Here is a 25503-nt window from a genome sequence, read left to right on the forward strand (position 1 = left end):
GATCCACAAATACGGTTTACGTCAACCTTGAGGGAACTTTATATCAACTACATCAAATTTCTTAACCTCAAAATTACAAGAACTGACACACAATTCAAAACAGAAATCCACCGAAAAACAACCCATACTGGACTATACATTCCTTGGGACTCAGCACATGAAACAAAACAAAAACTCAACATACCAAGAAACCAAAGATAAAATTAACGACGAATTAGACAAAATAAAACAATACTTCATCAACAACAAGTTTCCTCCACAAACCGTAGAAAACATTATACGTACACACCTAGACAGAAAGCAAAATCAACTAACAAAAGTAAATATATCTCACAAATCAAAAAATCACGAAACTATATACTGCTGTATATCATATATTCCCGACATCAACAGAAAAACAATCAGCATTTCGCAAAAACTAAAAACAAAATATGACATTCCAGTTAATACCAGATTTATTCAAAAACCAGGCACAAAACTGAGGTCTATACTATGTAAAAACTACACTGACAAACACCACACCAACATTATTTATAAAATACAATGTGATAACTGCCACGACTTCTATATTGGAGAAACAAGTAGAAAAATGGAAACCAGATTCAAAGAACATAAAAAGTCACCTTCACATGTTTTCGAACACTACAAGTCAAATAAACACAACATAACCAAAGAAAACACTCAAATACTAAATCAAGAAACAAACATAAATAAACGCAAAATTAAAGAAGCCTTACTTATACAACAACTTAAACCCAAAATAAACCAATATAAAGGAACGCCTTTATACCTATATTAAATATAATAAAATAAATAACATAAAATTATATATTCAAACATCTAACACCGCCCTCTACATTCCGACACTCAGTTACACAACCCCTTCCAAACATGTGGTCAACATCCAGTCAGTTACCTCTTTCTTTCTTTGTAAACCTGACGATGACCGAAGAAGGTCGAAACGTTGTTCGCTCTTCTACGTAAAATATTTTTTCAACCCAAACGAGCCGTTTTTGCATATATACTTCAAATTCCTATTTTGAAATTTTGTTTAGAACTTTGACCATCATTAAAAGAGAAAGTAACCAATTGTTACTGACTTTTATCAAGGGGTCCGGCATGGTCAAGCGCGTTAAGGCGTGCGACTCGTAATCTGAAGGTCGCGGGTTCGAAACCCGGTCGCACCAAACATGCTCGCCCTTTAAGCCGTGGGGGCGTTATAATGTTACGGTCAACCCCACTATTCGTTGGTAAAAGAGTAGCCTAAGAGTTGGCGGTGGGTGGTGATGACTAGCTGCCTTCCCTCTAGTCTTACACTGCTAAATTAGGGACGGCTAGCACAGATAGCCCTCGAGTAGCTTTGTGCGAAATTCAAAAACAAACAAACAGACTTTTATCAAGACCAACACTAAGCCTTTCTATAATAGACTTTTTCTTCTAAGGTACCAGGTTTTTCATTTTGAGAGTAAGAAATATTTTGGACACACTTATAAATTGTAAATAACAACACTAGGGATATGTGTGATTTTCTTACAGTATAGTCACATTGAGCAGCTAAGTGCTATGCCCAGCGAGGAAGAATGAACCCCTGATTTAGCGTTGTAAACCAATAGACTTACCGCTATTCCAGCGAGGGACCACTAGGGATATATCAAAATAACACTAAAAGCTTTAATATAAAACAGACGAAAATCTATCCAAATTTTGGCTGCACGTCAAACGTGCTCGCCCTTTCAGCCGTGGGGGCGTTATAACTATTTGTTGGTAAAAAGGTAGCCCAAGAGTGGGCGGTGAGTGGTGATGACTAGCTGCTAAATTAGGGAAGGTTATCGCAGATAACCCTTGTGTAGCTATGCGCGAAAAACAACAACAACAAACAAACCATCCAAATCTCCATTCATTTTTTTTAATATGGATTAGAAATAGACATTTTTTTCGTATTTAAAATCTGGAAGATTTCTACCGTTTTAAAGTATTTTATACTTTGTAAAACAAGGTTTGTTTGAAACTATGAATAAAAAATCGAGCAAAATAAAGTAACGTATGGTTGATGGTGTTTTTGTTTTTCTTTTTGAAAGCACAAATGACCATAGTGAACTATCTGCAATCTGCCTACTGCAGGAACCGAATCCAAAATTTTTAGCACTGTAAGTCCCGAGATTTATCTCTGACAGATAGGAAGGCAAAATAGAATAGTAAGATGGATGACTCGAATATCGGAACATTTTGCAAACGCCATAAAATTTTATGACGGGGAACCCACTTATAGAAAAGTTTGGAGACAGCTTGAATAAGCAGCGAAAGAAATCGATTACGAAGTTACAACGTTTTCACAAGCTTATATCGTCATCACGTGTGGTAATGATGTAAGCTTGTCGAAGCGTTGTTTGTATCGTCATCACGTGTGGTAATGATGTAACCTTGTCGAAGCGTTGTTTGTTTGTTTTTTGAATTTCACGCAAAGCTACACGAGGGCTATCTGTGCTAACTGTCCCTAATTTAGCAGTGTAAGACTAGAGGAAAGGCAGCTGCTAGTCATCACCACCCATCGCCAACTCTTGGTCTACTCTTTTACCAACGAATAGTGGGATTGACCATGACATAATAACGTCCTTATGGCTGAAAGGGGCAAGCATGTTTGGTGTGATGGAGATCCGAACCCGCGACCCTCAGATTAAGAGTTGATCGCTCTAACCACCTGGCCGTGCCGAGCCTTCGAAGCGTTGTACGTTTGTAATAAAATTCTTTCGCTAATTCAAGCCGTTTCCAAACTTTGTTCGCAAATGTCTGTTTGTAACTGGTAACCACAAGTACCCAAGAAATTAAGAAGCGGTCTTTTTTTAGTGGACTAGATGTTAAACTTGCTATTTGTCATTGAATACTTTCATAATTTGATTGTTTTCAATTACACATACGTCACAGCCTTTACCTTATTTTAATACGTTCAGTTATTGGTTTGTTAGTATGAAAGCTATAGTGTATCAATCTGCCGAATTATGTGTATTATGTATTATGTGTATGATGTATTATGTATTATGTGTATGATGTATTATGTATTATGTGTATGATGTATTATGTATTATGCAGAGCACTCTGTCAGACATAAACACGTGCAGCTATTATTCAGCCCAGGGCATTTTCTCATGTTGGAAGACTATAAACCTTAGTAGAATATTTAAGGATCAGTATTTTAGCCTAAACACATCTAGCCCAACTGAGAATTAGTATACGCACGAGACGTGAAGCATATTTTAATAGCTAAACAAATATGACTAGGCAAGAGAAACGTCTCTTCTTATAGTACCAATATTAACCACCAGTGGCAAATAAATCTGATAGACACAGATATGCTGTTCGTATTTATGTTCACTAAACAACCAAACCTTTTTAAAATATATCACAAGATGGCGCTTGAAAACCCGCCACTGTATATTCACGCGAAGTATAATAATATTGGAGGAAAGTTTCCAATTAAAGTTTAAATAAAATCGCCAGTTTTTAGATCTTAAGTTTTAGCTTTCAAGTTGAATGTTGTAATCAATTATTCGCTGGCTTGTAAAAGGCGTACACTCTAAACAACTATTATTGAGTGTTGTTTACTTTTCTGTTTTGGTGACAGTTGAGAATGAATAAGATATATAGATTGTCAGCTTTTTATCTTCACACTTCTAACGACGGTCGGGTGAAAGAAGTAATAAACATGTTATCTTTCGTTCTAGCAAAAGAAATCGTGTTTTTAGCTTTTAACATACAAACACCTTTAGAATACTCAAGAACCCATGAAGATTCTTGAACCACAGATTGAGGACCACCGAGTTACAGTCAACAGCTATGTTCTTGGAGTACCATTTTAACAGGTGATAAAAATTATATTAAACGGTCAATCATTCTGACTCATGAAAACAGAAATTATTTCAAGTCGTAGTTAACCCTAATGTTTCTAGGGGTTTCGTAACTGTAATAAAACATATGTAAGATCTGAAGGGCAGAATTATCTTTAAATATTTCGCTTTGTCCAAGTGATTAAAGTAGAGTAGCCCAAGAGTTGGCAGTAAGTGGTGTTTATTAGCTGCCTTTTCTCTAGTCTATTATCTCAAAACGAAGCACGAAAATTAACAAAGTGTTCACGTGTACTTTTCATTCCGCTATTCACTAAATAATGTAAGTCTTTCTTAAAATGGCCCGCATGGCCAGGTGAGTTAAGGTAGTTACTTAACAGCACCTACCACCACCCTTATGCTATTCTTATTTGCTCGAATCATGGAGTTTGACTCTAATCTTTGTAGTGTACCCACGGCCCCAAGTATGGAGTGCATCTATTACGGCGACGGGCCACGAACCTTAAATCCTCGGATTCGCAGTCCGGACATTTTAATTACTAAATCACACCTAGCTAGTTGTAAATGTAATGATTTCAACTAGAGATTTCAGAGTGCTTTTCAATGAGTTTCAATAATTTCTAATAATACAGATTAAAAGGTTTTGGTTTCTTTTGAATTTCGTGCAAAGCTACACGAGCGCTATTTCCGCTAGTCGTCTCTAATTTAGCAGTGATAGAACAGAAGGAAGGCATCTAGTCAATACCATCCATCACCAAATATTGGTTTACTCTTTTACGAACGAATAGTGTTATTTATCGTAATATTTTAATGCTCTCACGGCCGAAAAGGCGAGCAGGTTGGGTGTGACGGGGATTCGAACCCGTTCGTTACCTTCAGAATACAAGTCGAATGCCCTAATCACCAGGCTGGCTAGATTAAAAGTAATTGTTAATTTCGATATGATTCGCATACTTAAGAGTAATTGTGGCGGTTTTCCAGAACGTTCTATGAATTCTTTGTGGTGAGAATGCCACGCAATTACACTTGGAAATCAGGGAAAAACTATCAATTTATGCACGTATCTTTTTGTACCTACAATGATATTAGATTAGCAAATTTTTCCTACTTGGTACAAAAAAATCTTGACCATTTCCTATAAGTATGTAAGATTTCTTGGAATTAAGCCACTGCATTCTATTTCTTCTATGTCAATAATTAACCACACGTTCAAGTGTTTTGACCGCACAGTAACTGGATAGCTGACAATTTTCGTTGCCGAATCAATATGGTCGGTCTTGTTGAGTGAAACACGTGTTTGATTTTTATAATTACAGTCATTTTGACTAATACTGACCATCTACTACAAAAATACGTTTCGTTCACAACAGAGTACTGTAACAACCAATTATGAGGAAATATAGAGATAACGTTAAACTTAATCTGTATTCCTCCACCAAAGTAAATAATTCACTTGCAAGAAAAAATAACGGTGGAAGTAAAGCTAACCTTAAACCAGATATTCCTTCGCTTAGTCACTCATATTCATAGATCTGGATGATATAAACACCAAGGCCTAAACTAATCACCTGGGTTGTTGCGAATATGACTTACAGGTGCTTGCATTATTACTTTTATGGTAAGGTTTGATTGAATTGTGAAGACAATTATATATTATTTGATATTTAAAACGAACTACGAAAACATTCTTTGTTATTTTTAAGTATTAACTAAAAATTACAGAAAATAACATTACTTATTCTAATCTAGTGTTTCTCGATGGGTTTCGTTTTGAATTTCGCTCGCAAAGCCACACGACGGCTGCCTGCACCATCCGTCTCTAATTTAGCAGTGTAAGACTATATGGAAGGCAACTAGTCATCACCACCCACCACCAACTCTTGGGCTACTCTTTTACCAACGAATGGTGGGATTGACCGACACATTATAAAGCACCCATGGCTGAAAGGGGAAGCATGTTTGGTGTGACGGGATTCGAGCGCCCTAACCACATGGCCATGCCGGGCTGGGTCAGCAGTAAGTTGATCCGCTTACAACAACGCAATAATCAGAGGTTTTGCGATGGAGAAAGCGCAGACAAAAAAAAAAAAGCGATGTCCGTGAATCTTTACGCTGAAACTAAAACAATGACAGATAGCGGTAAGCTTGAGGGTTTTTACGCTAAAATTTGGGGTTCAATCCGTGCTATAGGCCCATTGTGCAGCTTTGCACTTAAAACAAACGACTAAACAAATTTTACACTCAAAGTCTGTATACTAACAGAATATAAAATGCTTTTAGCATTAACGGGATCAAAATAAGATTTTAAGAGTTATTAATAACAACATTTTCCGAAGGTTAGAATTAAATATTTTTCTTTTTTTTCACTTTTATTTTAGTGTTCAAGATTTTCCCTCTTAAACCAAATCATAGTAAAAACATAAATAGTATGTTGAGAAACATTACTTATCAGTACCACAAAAATATAAACGAAACTAGAGGGCCCTGAATAGAACTCATAATAGCGCTTATCATACTCATTGCTAGAACAGCGGTGAGTCCACGGACTTACAACTCTAAAATCAGAGGGTCGATTTCCCTCGGTGGACACATCAGATAACCTGATGTGGCTGTGCTATAAAAAATCGCACACACACACACATAAAGAATTTGAAAATGTGTTCGTATGTGCGTCGTTTCGTCAGGGTAATGAGAAGTAACATTAAATACATGTCCAACAAGTTTGTTTAATATCTGATCTTTTTTTAACTGAGTTATAGAGCCAAAAATAGCGTGAGGAATCGGCCCCAATGCTAAAAGATACAGATTGTTTGTGGCCTTGACTTTCAGCCTTGATCCTCCAAAAACATAACTTCTAAGTTGGGTCATGATCCAAATGTGAATCACTTTTTGCCCACATCTGTTCACCTGTTTTCGACAAATCTTTACTGACAGATAGACAAACAGAAAGGTGAAAATATTACCGTCGGTGGCGCGGGTCATGAATAACTTGTTTAGATTAATAATATAAGAGTGAACTTTCAGAAATATATCTGACACTAGATGTCGCATGAACAGTGTTTTCAGAGGAAAGTATTACCTCATATACAAATGGAAAACCAGAGTGAACGACATTCTTAGAAGTAACTCATTGCGGAAGACAAAAAAGTTTGTTTGTGTGTTTCTTGAATTGCACGTAAAGCTATCCAAGGACTATCTGTGCTAACCATCCCTTGTTATGAAATGATAGGCTAGAGAGAAGGAAGCTTGTCAAAACCATTTACCGTTAGCTCTTGGGCTACTCTTTTAACAACGAACAGTGAGATTGATGTACATTATAACGTCCCTATGGCTGAAAGGACGCGGATGTTCGGTGCAACGGGAACACCCTAACTACCAAGTCATGCCACACCAAAAGCAAATTTTAAATTTCATTTCAAATATCTCGCTTCAAAGTTAAAGAGATGGGATTATAAAACACATTATTTCTTCTTAGTAATCTAACAAGTTAACAAATAAACCGTAAATAGGTGAACTCCACGTTTATATTATTAAATTATTTTACAAACTTTCGGCTTCTGCGCCGCAACCGTCGTCAAGCAAAACTGGAAACTTACCAAATATGAAATAAAAGTGAGAATTTAAAACTTTTATTACAGTATCTCAGTATGAAATCAGTTAACGTTTATTAATAAACTAAGAAACAACACGATAAAATCATAGCGATTTTGCAGATGAACACATCTTCATCAGGTGTTTATCTATTTATTCTCTGTGTGTGTTTTCTCATAACAAAACCACATCGAGTAAAATCGAACCCCTGATTTTAGCGTTATAAATCCGTAGACTTACAGCTGTACCAGCTGTTTATTGTGTACTTATTAACTCTAGCTGCGAATTTGATAGTTTACCAAATACTTAATCAAAAAGTGGCAGCACTTTTATATTTTTAAATGTTAATTATTTCCACAGCGAATGTTCCAGAACGAAATAAAGTAAAAAAAACAAAAACAGTTGGTTTGTTACATTACACCCAGTTTGCTATTGATCGTTTGATTCAGACTGGTGATGACAAACATATGTACAAATATGAACAATATTTAAAATCAAAATTACTATTTGGAATCACGTTAGATGAAGATCATTTTCATTTCTCAAAATATATTTTTTGTCAACTAAAAAAAAAAAGATCTGTGTAGTATGAGTTGAAATATGAATCAATAAATAATCCCAACCAGTCGAAAACTGGTAGACATTTAGGTTTCGTAACATAAGAGTGGTAAACTTGTCTTTGTCCCTCGCTTGACTTGTAGATACTTGTAAAGATGGCTCGGCATGGCCAAGTGGGTTAAGGTGTTCGACTCGTTATCTGAGGGTCACGGGTTTGAATCCCCGTCGCACCAAACATGCTCGCCCTTTCAGCCGTGGGGGCGTTATAATGTCACGGTCAATCCCACTATTCGTTGGTAAAAGAGTAGACCAAGAGTTGGCGGTTGGTGGTGATGAATAGCTACCTTCCTTCTAGTCTTACACTACTAAATTAGGAACGGCTAGCGCAGATAGCCCTCGTGTAGCTTTGCAAGAAAATAACAAACAAACAAACTTGTAAAGATGATGGTGTGTAAAGTTCTAGGAATGAGCTATGACTTTATTACACTTTCATTATTGGCTGTGGTCAAACGGGAGGAAATGACGAAAAGACGACGACCGGAAGTGCATTTGCTTTCTTGTTGATGTAGTGCAATGGGAGTGAAGCTCCAAGCCTGACATACAAGAAAACATATACCAACGAAATGCGCTTCTTTCTTCTGTATAAATACTGTCCTCTAGAGGATTTATCGGTAAACCTCAGGACGGTAGCCGGAGCACAGATAGCCCATGAAGTAACTGTGTGCTAAAAAAAAATCAAACTAAAATTCGTCCATTCTGAACATTTTTAATTTTTCATGAACCATTGTAGGTTGCTGTGAATGAAGAATAAATCTACAAACAATAGACGTTTTAATCAAAACTTCATAAGAATGTCTATTCCTTTAATGGTGGCTACTTAGGTTTTATTTATCATGTAGGATATCAAATAAAAGTTCCCCGCGAAGACCCCGTGACGTCACAACACAAATACCACACTTGTGCAGACCAAATAAAGTCACGTTATGAAGATTCTCATTTATCAACAATGTTCCCCCACCACAATAAAACAATAAGCTACAGACGACTTGATAAGATTAATAACATTTTTAGAACCTTCTAGAAGTATACTTATTGTCTGTTTGAGTCACTTTAAATCTCATGACGTCTGGTCTACAGTTTTACTGGACTTGAAATTATTGCCTTTGTCTTGTTTCCGTACTATTTATTAGTCCTAACGTATTTCAAAGGGCCAGGTGTGGACTGGAGGTTATCGAACTAAAATTGTGAATCCGACAGTTCGCGGTTTGCAACTGACCCCAAAACGCTTTCAGTATTTTCAAACTTTGAATATGATATAAGAAAGACGGTCAAATCCTAGTATTTGATGAGATGAGAGAGTAGCTCAAACGTTAGCGGTAGGTGTTCCCGATTAGATGTCTTCACTGCAGGCTAGTAGTTCTCAAACTACAGAAATATTTTCTTTTTTTAAAATATCTTTGACACCGTATTCACAAAATATTTTAATGGCAATTATATATATTGCTAAAGATATAGTTTCACGACATTATTTATGCTTGTTTAATTGCTTTCAAAGAACAAATTTTAATGAATTTAAGGAACATAAACATTAAACCTCAGTTCTTAGATGGCCTCGAGGTAAAACATTAGAAACCTCTACTCTCGCCTATCAGCTCGAAATTTAAGACGACTGTGCACAAATAGCTACGTGTCATTTTGTACAATATTTTGAAACAGCTTAAGATAATAAGATAATAAACATAAGATATTGTTGATACTAGAACACTAATATCACATTGTCACGAGCCGACACCTAGATATGTTGTACATAAGATAATTAAAGGTTGATACTAGAACACTAATATCACCGTTTCTTCAACATTCATAATAACCGTAAACTAAACAGTTTTCAGAAGATAGAAACTGAAAAAAAAGAAGACGCCAGACGTGTCGGTGTCATGTTTTAATTTTAAATTGTGTAGAATTTAGTAATCAAAATACCTACCGCTAGCAGAATTCTGTCACTTGATAAAGGAATTAATTACACTATCTTGTCCGGTACAGTGAGGGCGAAATTGTACGTTTTAAAAATTCTCAGATAACTAATAACATATCAGTCACCGTTTACACTACATTGTCTCCACCTGTGGCCGTAATACACTCGTCATTCCAGACCACACATGTTCGATCGTTGCGGCCGTCAGCTTTATGTCATTAACAGTATACTTGACTAAACCAGTTGTGGAAGCGTGCCCATAATTGAACAAGGACTGTAGCTGTGGTTATCGAAACATCCCACGCAAGCGGTAGAATTTTACTTATCTGACAAGAGGTGAATTAGCGGTAAGGGTACTCGTCTCTTAACCAGCTGATCGCGAGATCGAAACCCGTCGTCATACATACTAACTAGGTTTTTCAGTCGCAAGCATTGTAATGTAATGACAAATTCCAATATTTGTTAGTAAAGAGTAGCCCAGGATTTCGTAGGGAATGTCGTAAATAAGGATCCTTCACTCTGGCGTACTGCTGCGGAATTGTAGGCGACTACAGCCCGCCCTCGTGTGGCTTTGTGCAAAACGTAACAAACAAATAGGTATGATATTATTAGATTTGGAATCAGATATTGAATCCGTTAAAATAAAATGAATAGAATATTAATCCTACTTAAATTCTGACAAAAATAAATTAGTGTTTAGCAATAACTTTTCTGAGAAAACAGGTAAAGAAAAATTACATTGTTTTAACAGTAAAGTTTCCAATTAGTTCGTGTGTTTCATGGGGGCGGCCTGGCATGGCCGAGCGCGTAAGGCGTGCGACTCGTAATCCGAAGGTCGCGGGTTCGCGCCCGCGCCGCGCTAAACATGCTCGCCCTCCCATCCGTGGGGACGTTATAATGTAACGATCAATCCCACTATTCGTTGGTAAAAGAGTAGCCCAAGAGTTGGCGGTGGGTGGTGATGACTAGCTGTCTTTCCTCTAGTCTTACACTGCTAAATTAGGGACGGCTAGCACAGATAGCCCTCGATTAGCTTTGTGCGAAATTCCAAAACAAACAAAACAAGTGTTTCATGGGTATTTACCGGATTATTCTAATTGTTCCAGGGAACATTTTCCCAGGAAAAAGAATGTTAAAGAGATTTGTCTGTAAATGGATTTATTTCATCAAAGACACGGAATTCTCTTTGCCTCAACACCGCCTTTTGTTTTCTACAAGGTGCTTTTATACTTTAGTTTTTACGCTATTGATTGATTTAGAAATACGCAGTGGTATAAATGAACAAACTAATACGTGCGCGTAAACAATATCGATTGGTTTAAGTTCATAATCTTGAAAACATAAGAGAAAAAGGAGTTCACTCAAAGACGTCCTTCCGGGGATTCGGTCATGAGCTTAAATACCTATAATGTTCAAGTTACGGGTTCGATTCCTGCGTACAATTCACCGCTTAACTTCAAATTTTCCCTTTTCAGAGCCCCTCGGGTTTGTGTGTGTTTTCTTATAGCAAAGCCACATCGGGCTATCTGCTGAGTCCACCGAGAGGAATCGAATTCATGATTTTAGCGTTGTAAGTTCGTAAGCTTACCGCCGTACAAGCGGGGTGGCCCCTCGAGTTCATGACGTTGTTAAGCCTACTACACAATTTATGCTTGGAGAAACATATACATGTGTCTAATAATACAGGCCTACGAATTTTAACTTAAAAGTTGTTTTGGTTTCAGTAACAGATTTTCCCTAATTCAGCTACAGAGATTTCGAAAATATTCATTTTTTCTATCATGTATATATTTTTTTACAAATTGGGAAGAGAAAAACTTTTAGTGAGACCAAATCATTTTTTCATTTACCACAATTAATATTTTTTGTATTATGTTTGGATTCTAGAACGATCAATAAGGCTCTCACGTCGCGATTGGTTCAGAGAAATCTATAGGCAATAGGATCCGGCAGGGCCAGGTGTTTAAGGCACTCGACTCGTAATCTGGGAGTTACGGGTTCGAATCCCAGTCACACCAAAGATGCTCGCCCTTTCAGCCGTAGGAGCGTTATAGTTTAACGATCAATCCCACTATTCGTTGGTAAAAGAGTAACCCAAGAGTTGGTGGTGGGTAGTGATGATTACCTGCCTTCCCTCTAGTCTTACACTGCTAAATTAAGGACGGCTAGCGCAGATAGCCCTCGTGTAGCTTTGCGTGAAATTCAAAAACAAACAAACTATAACCAATGGTTGTCAACATTTAAAGTACGACAAAATGTGACCATGATGAGAATTAATTTAATGATAATTACTCACTTATGTAAAAGAACATACGACTTTTGTGAAAAATCTGTACGTGATAGAGAAAAATGGATATCATTTTCAGATTCAGGATACAAGAAATACTGTGGAACATGTAAACATTTCAAGGTGATAAAACCATCGCGGGCCTTATCAACATAGCAGTAAACAAATTATTTGGAAATTATTAAAAATCCATTTGAAGAGAGTTTCTTTTACACGAAAAAATACTCAAGTAAAGTTTCAGTTACCAATAACGTATCAACGTACTACATGAAGCATGTTTATTTTTATGTTAAGCACTAAGCTACACAATGGGATATCTGTGCTGCGACCACCACGGGAATATAAAACAGACTTTTTTGCGATATAGGTTCGCGGCCTTACCGTTGAGCCACTAGGGGGCTCTCGAAACAACTTAAACAACGAGTCACCCAAAATTTAGCCACTAGGATCTCACAAAAAGTTCAATAAAACTTGAGTCTCCCAAAAAGTGTCAAAATTAAAGTTTTTTAAAAAGAATCCATTCATCTTCTACATATGTAAAAACACGGAGAAAGACTTTAGGCTAAAAAAATACCAATTATCTAATTTTCCAGACCTTATAGGATACGTAAACTTATATCCGTTCTGAAATGGAATTTGTTTACGAATAGTAATAATAATAAAAAGGCCTAATAGCCCCACCGGATTTACTAGCATCTTCTTACACTTTATCACTCATCCAGTCAAGTAGGTAAAAACTGTAAACGTAACTAAGTCCAAGAACATTGGAAATATTCTTGTATATACATGCACTCATGTCTGAATCTGGTAATGAAAGAGATGGTCGATATGGAAATAGCTCAAATATGTATAAGCAAAGATTTGTTTGGTTTGTTTTGAATTTCGCGCAAAGCTACACGAAGGCTATCTGCGCCAGCCGTCCCTACTTTAGCTGTGTAAGACAAGAGGGAAAGCAGCTAGTCACCACCATTCACCACTAACTCTTGGGTGACTTTTTTACCAATGAACAGTGGGATTGACTGTTACATTATAACGGACCCACGGCTGAAAGGGCGAGCATGTTTGGTTTGGTGGGGATGCAAACCCGCGACCCTCGGATTACGAGTCGAGTGCCTTAAACACCTGGCCATGTCGGGCCTTATAAGCAAAGAAAATAACGTGAATTTTAAAGAAGTCAGTTTTCAATTTCAATGACACAGACTTTAAAAAGAAATGCTAATTCACTCTTTCATATTCGTGGGTATCACCATCACTCATATTTCATGTGCAACTATATAAATTTTGCATTAGAGACTATATTACTGACTGGTTATATTGAATCCTAGCGGAATTTTCAGTAACCAAGCACATATTTAGAAGTCGTCGGTATGTTCTAGCAGAGCATATAAAAACCACCATCGTATGTCCTCGCTTTAGAAATCACTAATATTATATGTACTTGAAGTTGTGGATGCGATATAAAAATGACAGTCAATCGCTGTATATGTTTGGTGGTAGGATAGTGTTGACTGGGTCAGTAGTTCTAAGGACGGAGGTTTGTTTTGAATTTTGTGCAAAAATACAAGAGGGCTGTTTGCGCTAGCCGTCTCTAATTTAGCAGTATAAGACTGGATAGAAGGCAGGTAGTCATCGCCACTCACCATCAATACTTGGGCTATTATTTTACCAACGAAGAGTGGGAGTGACCATCAAATTATAACGCCTCCACAACTGAAAGGGCGAGCACATTTTGTTCGAACCCGTGACCTTCAGTTTGCGAGTCGAATGCCTTAACCACTTGGCCATGCAGGGCCTAAGAATGGAGGTAGATAATCTTAACAACTTTACTGTGAACACAATGAGCTCGCGAGTATCGAAACCCAAATTGGAGCGTGTAAGCTGTGAAGATTACCACTGAATATAAATATATACATACACTTGAGTTTGTTAATAAAAAAATGTTATCGAAAATAAACACTTAAATTCGTTCACTTTACCAAATCCATAAACAACGATTAGACGATGGAAAAAATGTGTCCTTTGTATTGACTCCTTTAATGTGGACATGCTTATGGTCACTTCAATAAGTGTTTCATTCACGACTTCATTGAACTAGCCAGAAGGTCTTCTATTTTCAACCACATTGTGCTCGTATAATCATGATTTTTATGTTACATTTATTCTTGTTTACTAGAAGATATTGAGTGAATTATTAACCAATTTGAAGAGGTGTTTAATTCATGCGTGGAACGTAAGGAAAGATAAGTCGTCATATCCTGGAGTTATTTAATTTTACAGTTTTTAACTTACATGCCCTATCCTCTTTCAAGTTGAGCATCTTTTCCGGAATTCATGTATTTGCTGACAACCTTTTCTTCTTAATTTATATCACACTGCCAATGCGCATGCGTACAAACAAGGAAGAGTTATTTCTACCATAAGCACGTTTGACTGGTTTTATTTTTCGTATTATTTACATATTTATTTTAACAGAAATGTTTTTTGTTTTTTTCCAAATTTATAGATTTCAAACCCGCACAGGATGCATTCCTGTCACCCAAGCCTGCTAGGTTTTCAGATCGATCGAAATTGATTTGTGTTTGAAATTTTCCGTTAAGGTAATTTAAAAAGAAACTAACAAAAACATTGTAACATCGTTAAATACATATAAACAATTAAACTATAAATATTTATAAGGGAACAACTAAACTAAAAAAAAACGGTAGGTGGAGTTCTCTGTAGTTTTAAGAAAACTGAATTTCGGACTTTAGACTTAAGTTACTTCAACTGCTGTTTTTGCATCTCTAGTGCAGGAAAAAGGATTAGTTTATTTCTTCATCTCAAGGCTAAGGTATAACTTTGTATCTTCTAGTTGTAGGTCAGGGATAAGTTTCTGAGCTCACAGTACTAAAATAAGGAGTTCGAACCTCTGCGGTGAAAGCCCACTGTGTAGCTTTGTGCAAGAAATGGCAGCGACAACAACTATAGAAATATTTATTACAGGAATTAAAGTGACCCACACACAGTCGTACATCTTAGAGTGTGTTAATAAATGAAATGATAACAGTGTCTGAGATTTATGACCAGAGCAACAGTACTTATTACTTTGTCTGGTGCTCAGTGGTTGCTCAGCAATAAACAGTATTATTGATAATGATAACAGCCGTTATTAAAGTTTAAACTAGCACATCTATCCTGATATTAAGAAACTAAGAAACGATTTGGTTTCTATGGAATTTCGCGCAAAGCTACAAGAAAGCTATCTGCGCTAGCCATCCCGAATTCAGCAGTGAAAGACTGGAGGGAAAATTGCTACTGTGATGTTACTGGTCCAGATTGAGTAAAAGAAAAACTTTTGTGATATTACTAGTCCAGACTAAGGAAAAAAGAAAACTGTTGTGACGTCACTCGTCTATAATGGGTAAAAGGAAAACAGTATTGTGATGTTTTAAGGCCATTGTATTCAGTCTTGGATTCCTTACTTTGACAAACACATTAAATTGTTGGAAAGGGTTCAGAGGAGGGTCACTAGAATGGCGCCTGGGATGAAAGGGTTGTCATGTGTAGAGAGGTTGAAATGTCTCAAACTGTTTTCTCTTGAACAAATAAGAATGAGAGAGGAACTGATTGAAGTGTTTAAGATTGTAATAGGTATTGATAACCTTCATGCATTAATATTTTTCGTACTTAACACAAATGTAGAATTGTGTAAGGTAGAAACCGTCTACAAAGAGGATGGTTGGCCTATGGGAAGGGTTGCCTTGTAATGTTGTGAAGGCAGCAAATCTGAGTGTGTTTAACTTGATAGTATATGAATGATAAGGGTTGGCCTTAAATTATTATTATTTTAGTTTGGCCTAAAGGATGGAATAGCCGAGATGGGCCAACAGGTCCCTTGCTCTCATTAAACATTATGCTGTGTTAATGGTCTAGACTGCAAAAACAAACAAACGGTATTATATGGCTGGTTTAAATTGAAGAATCAATAAAGTGTTGCAATGTTAATGGTTTTCTTAAATTATTTGTTGTTCTCTCATTGGTAATGTTCAGTCAACGTTTACAGGTCGTTTTTATGAAATATAAACAAGTTAATAAACAGAACCACAGGCATAAATAAAGTAAACATTTGCAGCAGTTCGTGAGTTTATTGATGTGTACAGATTACATAGGATGCTATTTATTTTTACTAAATAATATTTAGCCATGTGAAGCGTTGTGCGCATGTGCAGACGTTATAAAATTTGTAAGTGTACTCATTTATTTTCTTAGTTTATATAAACACTTTCTTTTGAATTAAAGAAAAATTAGGCTTAAAAGAATAGCTGAAGCTTAGTGCACGAAAAGGCATTACGAGCACACGTATAGCCCGAAAAATAGATAAACAGCGCACTTTAATTTTAAAATTTTGAAACTGAATATTACATGAACTGTAAACCAAAATAATTAATGAAAGATTACATCTCTATGGATACCATTCAGTCATTTATACAGACTTTTATATGTTACTGTATCATCGCTTAAATTATACACATATAACAAGACAGCAACAATTAGTTGCACTTGATTAGTTTAAGAAACCCAATTCCAAAAATCTCCAAAAAGGAAAAACGCAATGAAACAAAATTATAAACATATATATATATATATATATATAATTATTACTTAGGGAATACGAATGGCAACAGAAATATATTTCAGCTTACTTTCGGGGAAGTATTGTAGCTCTCAAGATTTGTTTTGCTCTCACCAGAGGTTCGGGTTTGGTGCGATTTCGTGAACTATGAGTCAAAAAGACTTTTGTTTCAACTGAAAACCACCGAGCTATGGTCCAGACTCGATTCCCTGCTTATTGCGTGACAAACAGGCAACTTAACTTTTAACGACATGTGTATTTTTTCCGGGTTGGCGCGGTCCTAGATTTGTTGAGCTCCTCTCAGCTCATTGGTCGTTAGTCGACGTGACGTCATCGATTGTAGTGATCATTACGTTACGCAGCCTTATGACATCAGTCCATGTGATGAGAATTTATTTCGGTTAGGTTTAAATAGCGCTTTTTATTAGTTTTATTGTGGTGAAATAATATCAACATTAAAGTATTTAGATCAATCGTTTAAATTAAAGACTATGTTGTAAGTATAATACGTTATTAATATAAACAGTGTTATGTGTGATCCTTTTCACACAACTTGTTTTGTTTTAGAGGTTAATTATAATTCGAAAAGTATAGAACCGAACCAACGTCTTTTCAATTCACAAGAAATCGTGCACACAAACAGCACCGTAGGTCATGCTCTATCTCTTGGCTCTAGGACCACACTTTTGTGATTTATTTGTTGATTTTCAAATAAAATTACTTAACGGCTATCAGCGTTAGCGGACCCCAATTGTAAAGCTATAAATTAGATGGAATAATCTAATTAAAACAACCCACCGCCAACTTTTGGAGTATCCTTTACTAACAAATAGTGGGATTTGTCATAACATTATAACATCCCTACGACCTGGCGAATGTTTGGTAACATTAGAAACCGGGACGCGCTGATTGCGAGTCGTGTTTGCTAATCACTAGACCATAACAGTCCTGCCTCTCGTGAGTAGTTAATTTTTACGTTTCACCGAGTAACTAAAAGTATATAAAAAGGAAAACAAGCGTTTAGGTCCAGCTGGATCACTCACTGGGCCTGTTATTAGCATATACATATAAAATACAATGCAACAAAACAAACATGAAACTGATAAGACTATCGAATGAAATAGAAGATAAAACATGTTACTCTAACCACACATACCCCTACGAATGAAATACACCTACATACACTTATGAAAGAAAGTAGAAGTGATTTTGCTGTAATCCTACTTGTGGTTTATTTGAAGTTGTATGTATTCTTATAACAAACCCCCATCAGGCTATGTGCTGAGCCCACCGCGGGGAATCAGGCCCTTGAATTTAGCGTTGTAAATCACAACGCAGAGCTTCACAAATGGCTATCTGTGCTCTCTCCACTACGAGTATCGAAACTCAGCTTCTAGCGTCGTAAGTCTGTGGATATACTGCTGTGCCACTAGGAGACACCACGTATAGTATTAGGGTATTAGGTATTCAGCAGTCTTCACACATGTCATATACCCAGATGACTGAGAGGACTGGCTACAGATTGATAAAAATATTGTTCATTTGAGGCATCATGGAACAGCCTTCAATATTCCCTTGCTGTTTGATTTCAATAAATATTACATAAGCAATATTGGGAGGTTAATAATAGAAGGTTGTAGAGTCCATTTAAAAAAGTTTCCTAAATCTCTCAATCGCTTCAGCGAGCTTACGTGTGTCCTGGTTTTAAACTTGCCGTCAGAGGTCAATCAATCACAAAATAGATTTAACCAAATCAGCTGATATATATATATTTTTCTTTTTACTTACTGTATCCTAAGCGATTAAATTCGTACAAAGAAAACCATTTTATGGCATTCGTGATATTATATACTTGTTATTTTTAATTCGTTGTCTGGGAATTTTTACTTCTCCAAAATAAATAAAATAATACTAATATTTATACAGTAAACCTTGCCAGAAAATGAGCTTCAAATAATTATATAGAATGATTAAAGCTACTTATCAGACTTATTCAAAATTATTTTACACTACTTCATTTCATGTTTATATTTCTAAACATTAGCTTTTGTGGCGGTTGGGGGAGCCACTGTAAAACTATCGTTTGTCGTCTTTCTTTTCCAAAAATAAAACACGAAATCATTATTTGTCGCAAATATCAGAGTTAAAATTTCAAAAATGTTTTCTAATTGATTATTCTAATGTAATAGTGATTGAGTAAGTTTGTGGTGTTTTTCAATACCCCGAATTAAAATAAAGTGCGGTTGTAATTAACCCTAAACTAACCACATCTAAACCCGGTCAGTTGCGAGGTATTTTGTTGACTTGAATTTAGATATTAAGCTGTCCTTTCTAATGTCATTCCTCTCACGTTTTGATGCCCATTTATAAATCACGAAACAACCTCGATAAAACACCACCACTGTGCTCGTGCAGAAAATGTGGAAACTCATAATGAGAAAGCAAGAACTGTTTACTTCGCACATTTCAAAAATATTTGATGACCTTCTTTGAATTTCTGCTGACATCACCTCTGTTCATCCTCTCAAGACCCGAGGACATGTACCTTTCCAACCAGACACTGAAGATGTTAAAAATCCAAACCCAATAACACAAAACACAAAACTGTCGAGAAGACAAAACATTTCAGTCAGACTTGAAAAAACAAGCAAACAAATAACAAATACAGAAGCGGAAAATTATTATTGTCAGATTTAGCTTGTATATTTCGAAGTCATATCGTACTGTTTTTGTTTTAGTTATTTGTTGCTAAGCGCAGTTATACATTGGGTGCCGTGGTGTCAATTGCTGGTATTAAAACCCGATTTTAGCGACATATTTCCTTAGACTAAGCGCTGAGTTACTGTATGGTAGAGATGGTTTATGTATCTTGGAGCTCGAAAAAAATTTTCTATTAATTAATAAAACAAAAGATATTTGGATTACCTGGTGATAATTTGTCCGTTAAAAGAAATTTGTGTAAATTAGTTCAAATCGACAATTTTTAAAATTTATATGTGATCTGATTTCACTGACTGGTAATATTCTTTCAGAGTTCAAAATGTTTTTAACAACAGTAAAAAACCAGCAGAAATTCATCATGATGAAACTAGACAGTTAAGGAATTTGAAAAGTTCTGAGAGAAATGTAACATCCTTACTGGCCGTAAACTGTTAGAGTTTTGTTTACGATTTCTTAGTTTCATTAAAGAAATTATTATTAAGTCAAAATTGAACAAAATTCTGACCTCTTTAAGTTGAATCATTATGGTAGAGATAGGTTGAGGTAGACGATACCTATAAAACTATTAGAAACAAACACGTGAGGAAACGCAGCATGGTATGTACAGTACTGGACCTATTGACTGTAAACTTATTGGTATGTGCAGTACTGAACCTATTGACTGTAAACTTACTGGTATGTACAGTACTGGACTTATTGACTGTAAACTTACTGGTATGTACAGTACTGGACTAATTGACTGTAAACTTACTGGTATGTGTAGCACTGGATCTATTGACTGTAAACTTATTGGTATGTGTAGCACTAGCTCCAAGATACGCCTCTGTTGATTTCTGATTGCATAACGTTGGTTAACGACTGGACTTACAAAAAATTCATTGTATAAAAATTCGAATAAAACTGTTGCAACACGAGTTGATGAATTACTACTCGTCAGTCGTACGCTAGAGAAGGACCTGTGGTCAGTTTCATTAAGGAAAAAGATGTCGAAGAGGATAAGGAATGTGGCTATCAGTGGCCGGTACGACCTTGTTTATTTTTATTATTTCATGTATCACGAGCTCCAGGCACATGCCAGAGTAAAGTTGATTCTTGCGGCCAATTTGTTGGGAAAATCCCAGAAAGGTTTTTACCCGATTGTTACGGAACCCAACTCAAATAATTCTACTTCTTGGTTTGTAACTGGAGGCGGAGTAACATTTCTTACAGTACAGGTGTACTAACTGTTTAATTGCGCTTAAAGAATCTTATCAAGGTAAGTTCTAACAACCAAAACCTAAACCTAAACATGTGCAGGTAAACATGAACTGTAAATACACAGCGAAAACAAAGCATGCGCTAACTTTTTACTGCTGTATAGTCAAAATAAATTAATTAGCAATGCTAATGTTGTTTTGAAAGTTCGGATATTATGAACCAACGTTTTCTGAGGTATTAACGCTGGTGATATAATTTAAGGAAATTCGAAAACGTTCGTATTAAAGGCGTTTATTTGGTAATTCCGCATTTTTAATATTTATTATATACATATATACGTATGTAAAGACAATATGTATATATATATAAGCAAAACAAATGAATAAATTTGTACAAATAACAACAACAAACCGCAGATAAATTGCCATCTTTACGGTGATAATCGTATAAAGTGGAAATTTAAGTTCTCAGATACACCACTGTTTATTTCTGATTCCATAAAGTTTGATAACGATTCGACTTACATAAAAATTATATTTGAAAGGAATATCACTTGCCAAGTTAAGTCTAAGAAACTACATTAATTTGAAGAACCAACGTTACAAAGTTTTGTAACACTGTGGCAACGCGGGAAATAAGCTGGAAAAGTTTGGTATTATGTGCTATGAAAGGAGGCGTTAAGCTTCTGAACTGTTATACACGGAGATACAGATCTTTGATTTTTTTCTTATGGATACAGCGTTGACCAGTGGCTATCATGCCGAATTATGTCTTTTACGCTCTATGTTTCGCAAACATAAGAAAAAAGTAAACCGTAATCTTCATTTTGGGCGGTGAGTGTGTTATAAGAGTGAAAATCAAATCCCTCTATTCGATCCTGTATGAATAGTGTAATGATTGGCTGTGGACTAGGTTACATAGCTGCTTTGTCTCTAGTCTTTCACATCAAAATTAGATGCGGCTAACGCGAGATTCCAGACTTACTTAATATTTCGTCCGTCCCGAGATTAAATAATTTAGGGATTAGAACCCAGAATGTTACAATGCAGACCATTTAATATCTTATAGTTTTATCTTATTTTTATTTCATTTACTGCCACGACCTCCATGCTTTCATTTCCTCTTGCTTGTCTGTTTAACGTTTAAAACGTTTAACGTAAGCTGACTGAAACCTGAGACTAAAAAAATGTTTAAACAGCTGTTATAGCATAAAACTCTGCTCCTTCCAACGCGAGTAATCGAACCACGGATTCTAGCGGTTTAAGCCCGTAAACTTAACACTGATCTACTAAGAGATATATGAAAGCACTTTGTGACATATATATTTGTTAAATACATAAGACAATAACGTGTCGTGAAAATAAAGTAGAACGTAATACGAAGAAAAGGTGTGAGGATCGAAGAATGTTTCGTACATTCGGAAATTTTAGAAATCTAATTATTTTGAAAAAAAAAAAAATCCTTTGCTTATCGTTCATACATAGTTATTAATTCTGTTGAAAGTAAACGCTTATCCCAGTTGGAAATAATTCTACTTCAATCACCTGTAACATTTACCGTTTTACTTTCTGAATTTCGACTTCAAAGTAACCACTGGTCAACGCAATTTGAACCGTTTCCAGGGAAACTAAACGAATCTCAACATAGACAAATCAACGCAAAAACTGAGTTTATATTCCGAAAGAGTCTACGTTATACGTTCAATTTTGATTCCTTTACCTGTTTTGTTCCCCAGTGGATCAGCGATACATTTACGGACTTTCGCTAAAATCTGGGATTCAAGTCCTTGAGTTAAACAAGACATAGACAGCTAATCGTGTAGCTTTGCCCTAAAAAAAACAACTATTTTTTATCGTAACTTAACATTCTAAACCCATTTAACCTTTCAGATTTAGAAATGTAGAAACCCGCTAACTTCTAAACCACTCAAAATATCAAAATGGTAATAAAAGGGGAGGAGGCTACCTGTCAAAATTACCATCCTGACAAACTTTACGTTTCTTTTATACTTCATTCAAAACAATGTTTTATTTATTTTGCTTCTTTTTTTTGTCCACAGATAAGAGGGATCTACTATCTAATTAGTGAGTTAAATATCCATCTGATGCTTCCTTGTGGCAGAGCTTTGAATTTAGAAAGTGGTGGAGACGGGTTCGAATCTCTGCAATACACAAAATATTCTCCGCGTTTCAAGCTGTGAGTGCGTTGTAGAAGTGACAATCTTTTTTAGGTTGTACTTGATGTTGACTGACATGCTGCCTTTCCTTTGGTCAGTGATTCAAAATTAGGAAGGACGACAGATAGACTTAATAGGCTTACCATAAATACTAACACACTGTATCGATTTAAACTAACCTTTTCTCTCCGTGATGACGAGAAAACCCACTTGTACAGAAAATTATATATGTAAAAACGGTTGGTATGGATAGAGAAAGCACTATGTAGAGGAGCGAACAACGTGAACCTGACGATGACTGAAGAAGGTCAAAACGTTGTTCGCTCCTCTACACAGTGCTTTCTCTATCCATGCCAGCCGTTTTTAAATATATAACTTTTTTTTCTGTCTCCTGTTGGGTCAGCAGTAAGTTTATGATAAATCCCAGGGTTCGATTCCCGAAGATGACACAACTTAGATAGCTCGTTTTGAAGCTTTTCGCTATAAGCAAAAACAACTGACTAACATACAGCTAATAGATGCGTGTATGTGCAACCAATTTTAAAGTAGGGGCCTGTAAAGTAGAAACCGAAATTGAAGTCCCAGTTGTAACTGGTCCTGATATGACCAAAAAATTATGGCGCTCGAATCGTAAACTGTGGGTCGCAGGTTCGAATCGCTGTCCCATCAAACATGCTCGCTCGTTTAACCGTGAGGACGTCATAATGTAACGGTCATTTCCATTATTAATTGGTGAAAGAGTAGTCCAAGCCCAAGAGTTGGCAGTATGTGGTGATAAATTACTGTTTTATCTCTAGGCTTTCACTGCTAAATTTGGGACAGCTAGTGCATGTAGCCCTCGTACAGTTTTGCACGAACTTTCACACATACAAACAAACAATTATAATTATTCAATAACTGATCCACCGTGAGCAAAACTGATTGTAAGTTCTTATTTTCTTACGAGTAGAGTATGCGAATTTGTATAAGAATTCAGTAGCTTATTAACTAGGGTTAAAAGCGATTGTTTAGTTTGATGTGAATTACTTGTTAGTAGTGACCTATTCTATTTTAATTCACTAGTGTAGCAAACAAAATTGTTTGTTTTTAAAAATATTAAGTTACAACTCCGTATTGTTCCAGTGCAAAGCCACAGAATGGGCTGTCTATTTCTGTCCATTGCTAGCAATTGAAATCCCTTGACTTTTATATTGTACTTACAGCTGACCCATGGCTGGGCTAAATCATAAAAAGATAACATTTTCTTAGAGTTGCCAATTACATATTTCTGAGTGTATATTCGACTGAAAAACTAGGTTTTTTGTGTTATTTTAGCGAGTTACGTGTACTGGTTATCAGAACTGTGAATAATGTTTTTTTTTTCTTGCTTGTTCTTATTTAAGCTGAAAGATATACAAGGGTTTATCGTGCTCTGTCAACTGCGGGTATCGAAATACGATTTTTTTTTTTACTGTTACAAATTATTAAATTCACCTGACCCGATATGGTCAGGTGGGTTAAGGCGTTCTACTCTTAATTTGAGGGTCGCGCGTTCGAAGCCCAGGCGGGTGGGCGTTATAATGCTACATTCAATTCCACTATTCGTTGGTAAAAAAGTAGCCCGAGGTGTTGGTAGGTGGTGATGACTAGTTGCCTTCCTTCTAGCCTTACACTGCTAACTTAGGGACGGCTAGCACAGGTAGTCCTCGTGTAACTTTACGTGAAATTCAAGACCAAACAAACTTTAACTTACCAATGATCCACGGGGCGTAAGCAGTTTTCGTAGAGCTAAGATATTGCCCACCACTCTACTTTATAAATACAGTAACCCACATGGAAAATGTTTCTAAGACATTAAGTTTGAGGTACAAAAAAAATCGTCTGGTTCCTCAGTAGTATGTTCGAGGGCTTATATCGCCAAAAATATAGGTATGTACTTGATGTGGATACTCCCCTGGTTGCACCTTGTTTAGCTGTGCGCTTAGCAAATAACAAACAATACAATAAAAATGTTTCATGGAATATAAAAAAATTTTACGCATAAAATGGGCTTTTTTACTCTAAAGTTATTTTGAAATTTGACTCAATATAAGTTGATCTTATTATCTACTGCAGTACTAACTAAATAAAAATGCTCTAGTGTAACTTTGTATATATATATGTATGTATAAGTCTATATAATATAATATAATATAATATTTGCAGCAGAATAAAAATAAAGGGCATATTTATTATTCTTTGATATTAATTATTCTTCCAAGTGTATATTTACATTGCCTTGAATAAAGAGGTTTAAATTTTGTATCTGTTACCATCTATAAAGATATAGTAAATTGTTATACACTTCCATCCACCTGTTTATTCGTATTTTATGTACAGAGTTAAAAGCGAAACGACAGTGAAATGTCTGGAAGACACCTGATTGATTAAAGACACTTATGAAGAGCTGCTACAAATGGTCTAAACGTTTTAGAAATGCCCAAACTAAAACAACAGATAACCAAAAGTAAAAATCTATGAAAGGATTGATCCATCTATTTCAAGCCATATAATGGATTTCATTGCATC

The 25503-nt window shown here is 36.0% G+C and overlaps 2 protein-coding genes across 6 annotated transcripts in view; one reads left to right on the forward strand and one right to left on the reverse strand.

The window, feature by feature from the left end:
* Positions 1-17096, reverse strand: part of LOC143230542 (receptor-transporting protein 3-like) — a 45913-nt gene extending 28817 nt beyond the window's left edge. For 4 of the 5 annotated variants that reach the window (XR_013016498.1, XR_013016497.1, XR_013016496.1 and 1 more), the window contains exon 1: positions 16933-17096. The gene's annotated coding sequence lies outside the window, so the exon portion shown is untranslated. Of the gene's footprint in view, positions 1-9972; positions 10159-16932 lie in introns of those variants that run through there. The other variant, XM_076464294.1, reaches the window with a different exon arrangement.
* Positions 1-25503, forward strand: part of LOC143230543 (uncharacterized) — a 57625-nt gene that overhangs the window by 7081 nt on the left and 25041 nt on the right. The gene's annotated exons all lie outside the window — the stretch shown is intronic.

The sequence above is a fragment of the Tachypleus tridentatus genome, chromosome 10 (genome assembly GCF_004210375.1).
Source record: "Tachypleus tridentatus isolate NWPU-2018 chromosome 10, ASM421037v1, whole genome shotgun sequence".
Taxonomy (NCBI): domain Eukaryota; kingdom Metazoa; phylum Arthropoda; class Merostomata; order Xiphosura; family Limulidae; genus Tachypleus; species Tachypleus tridentatus.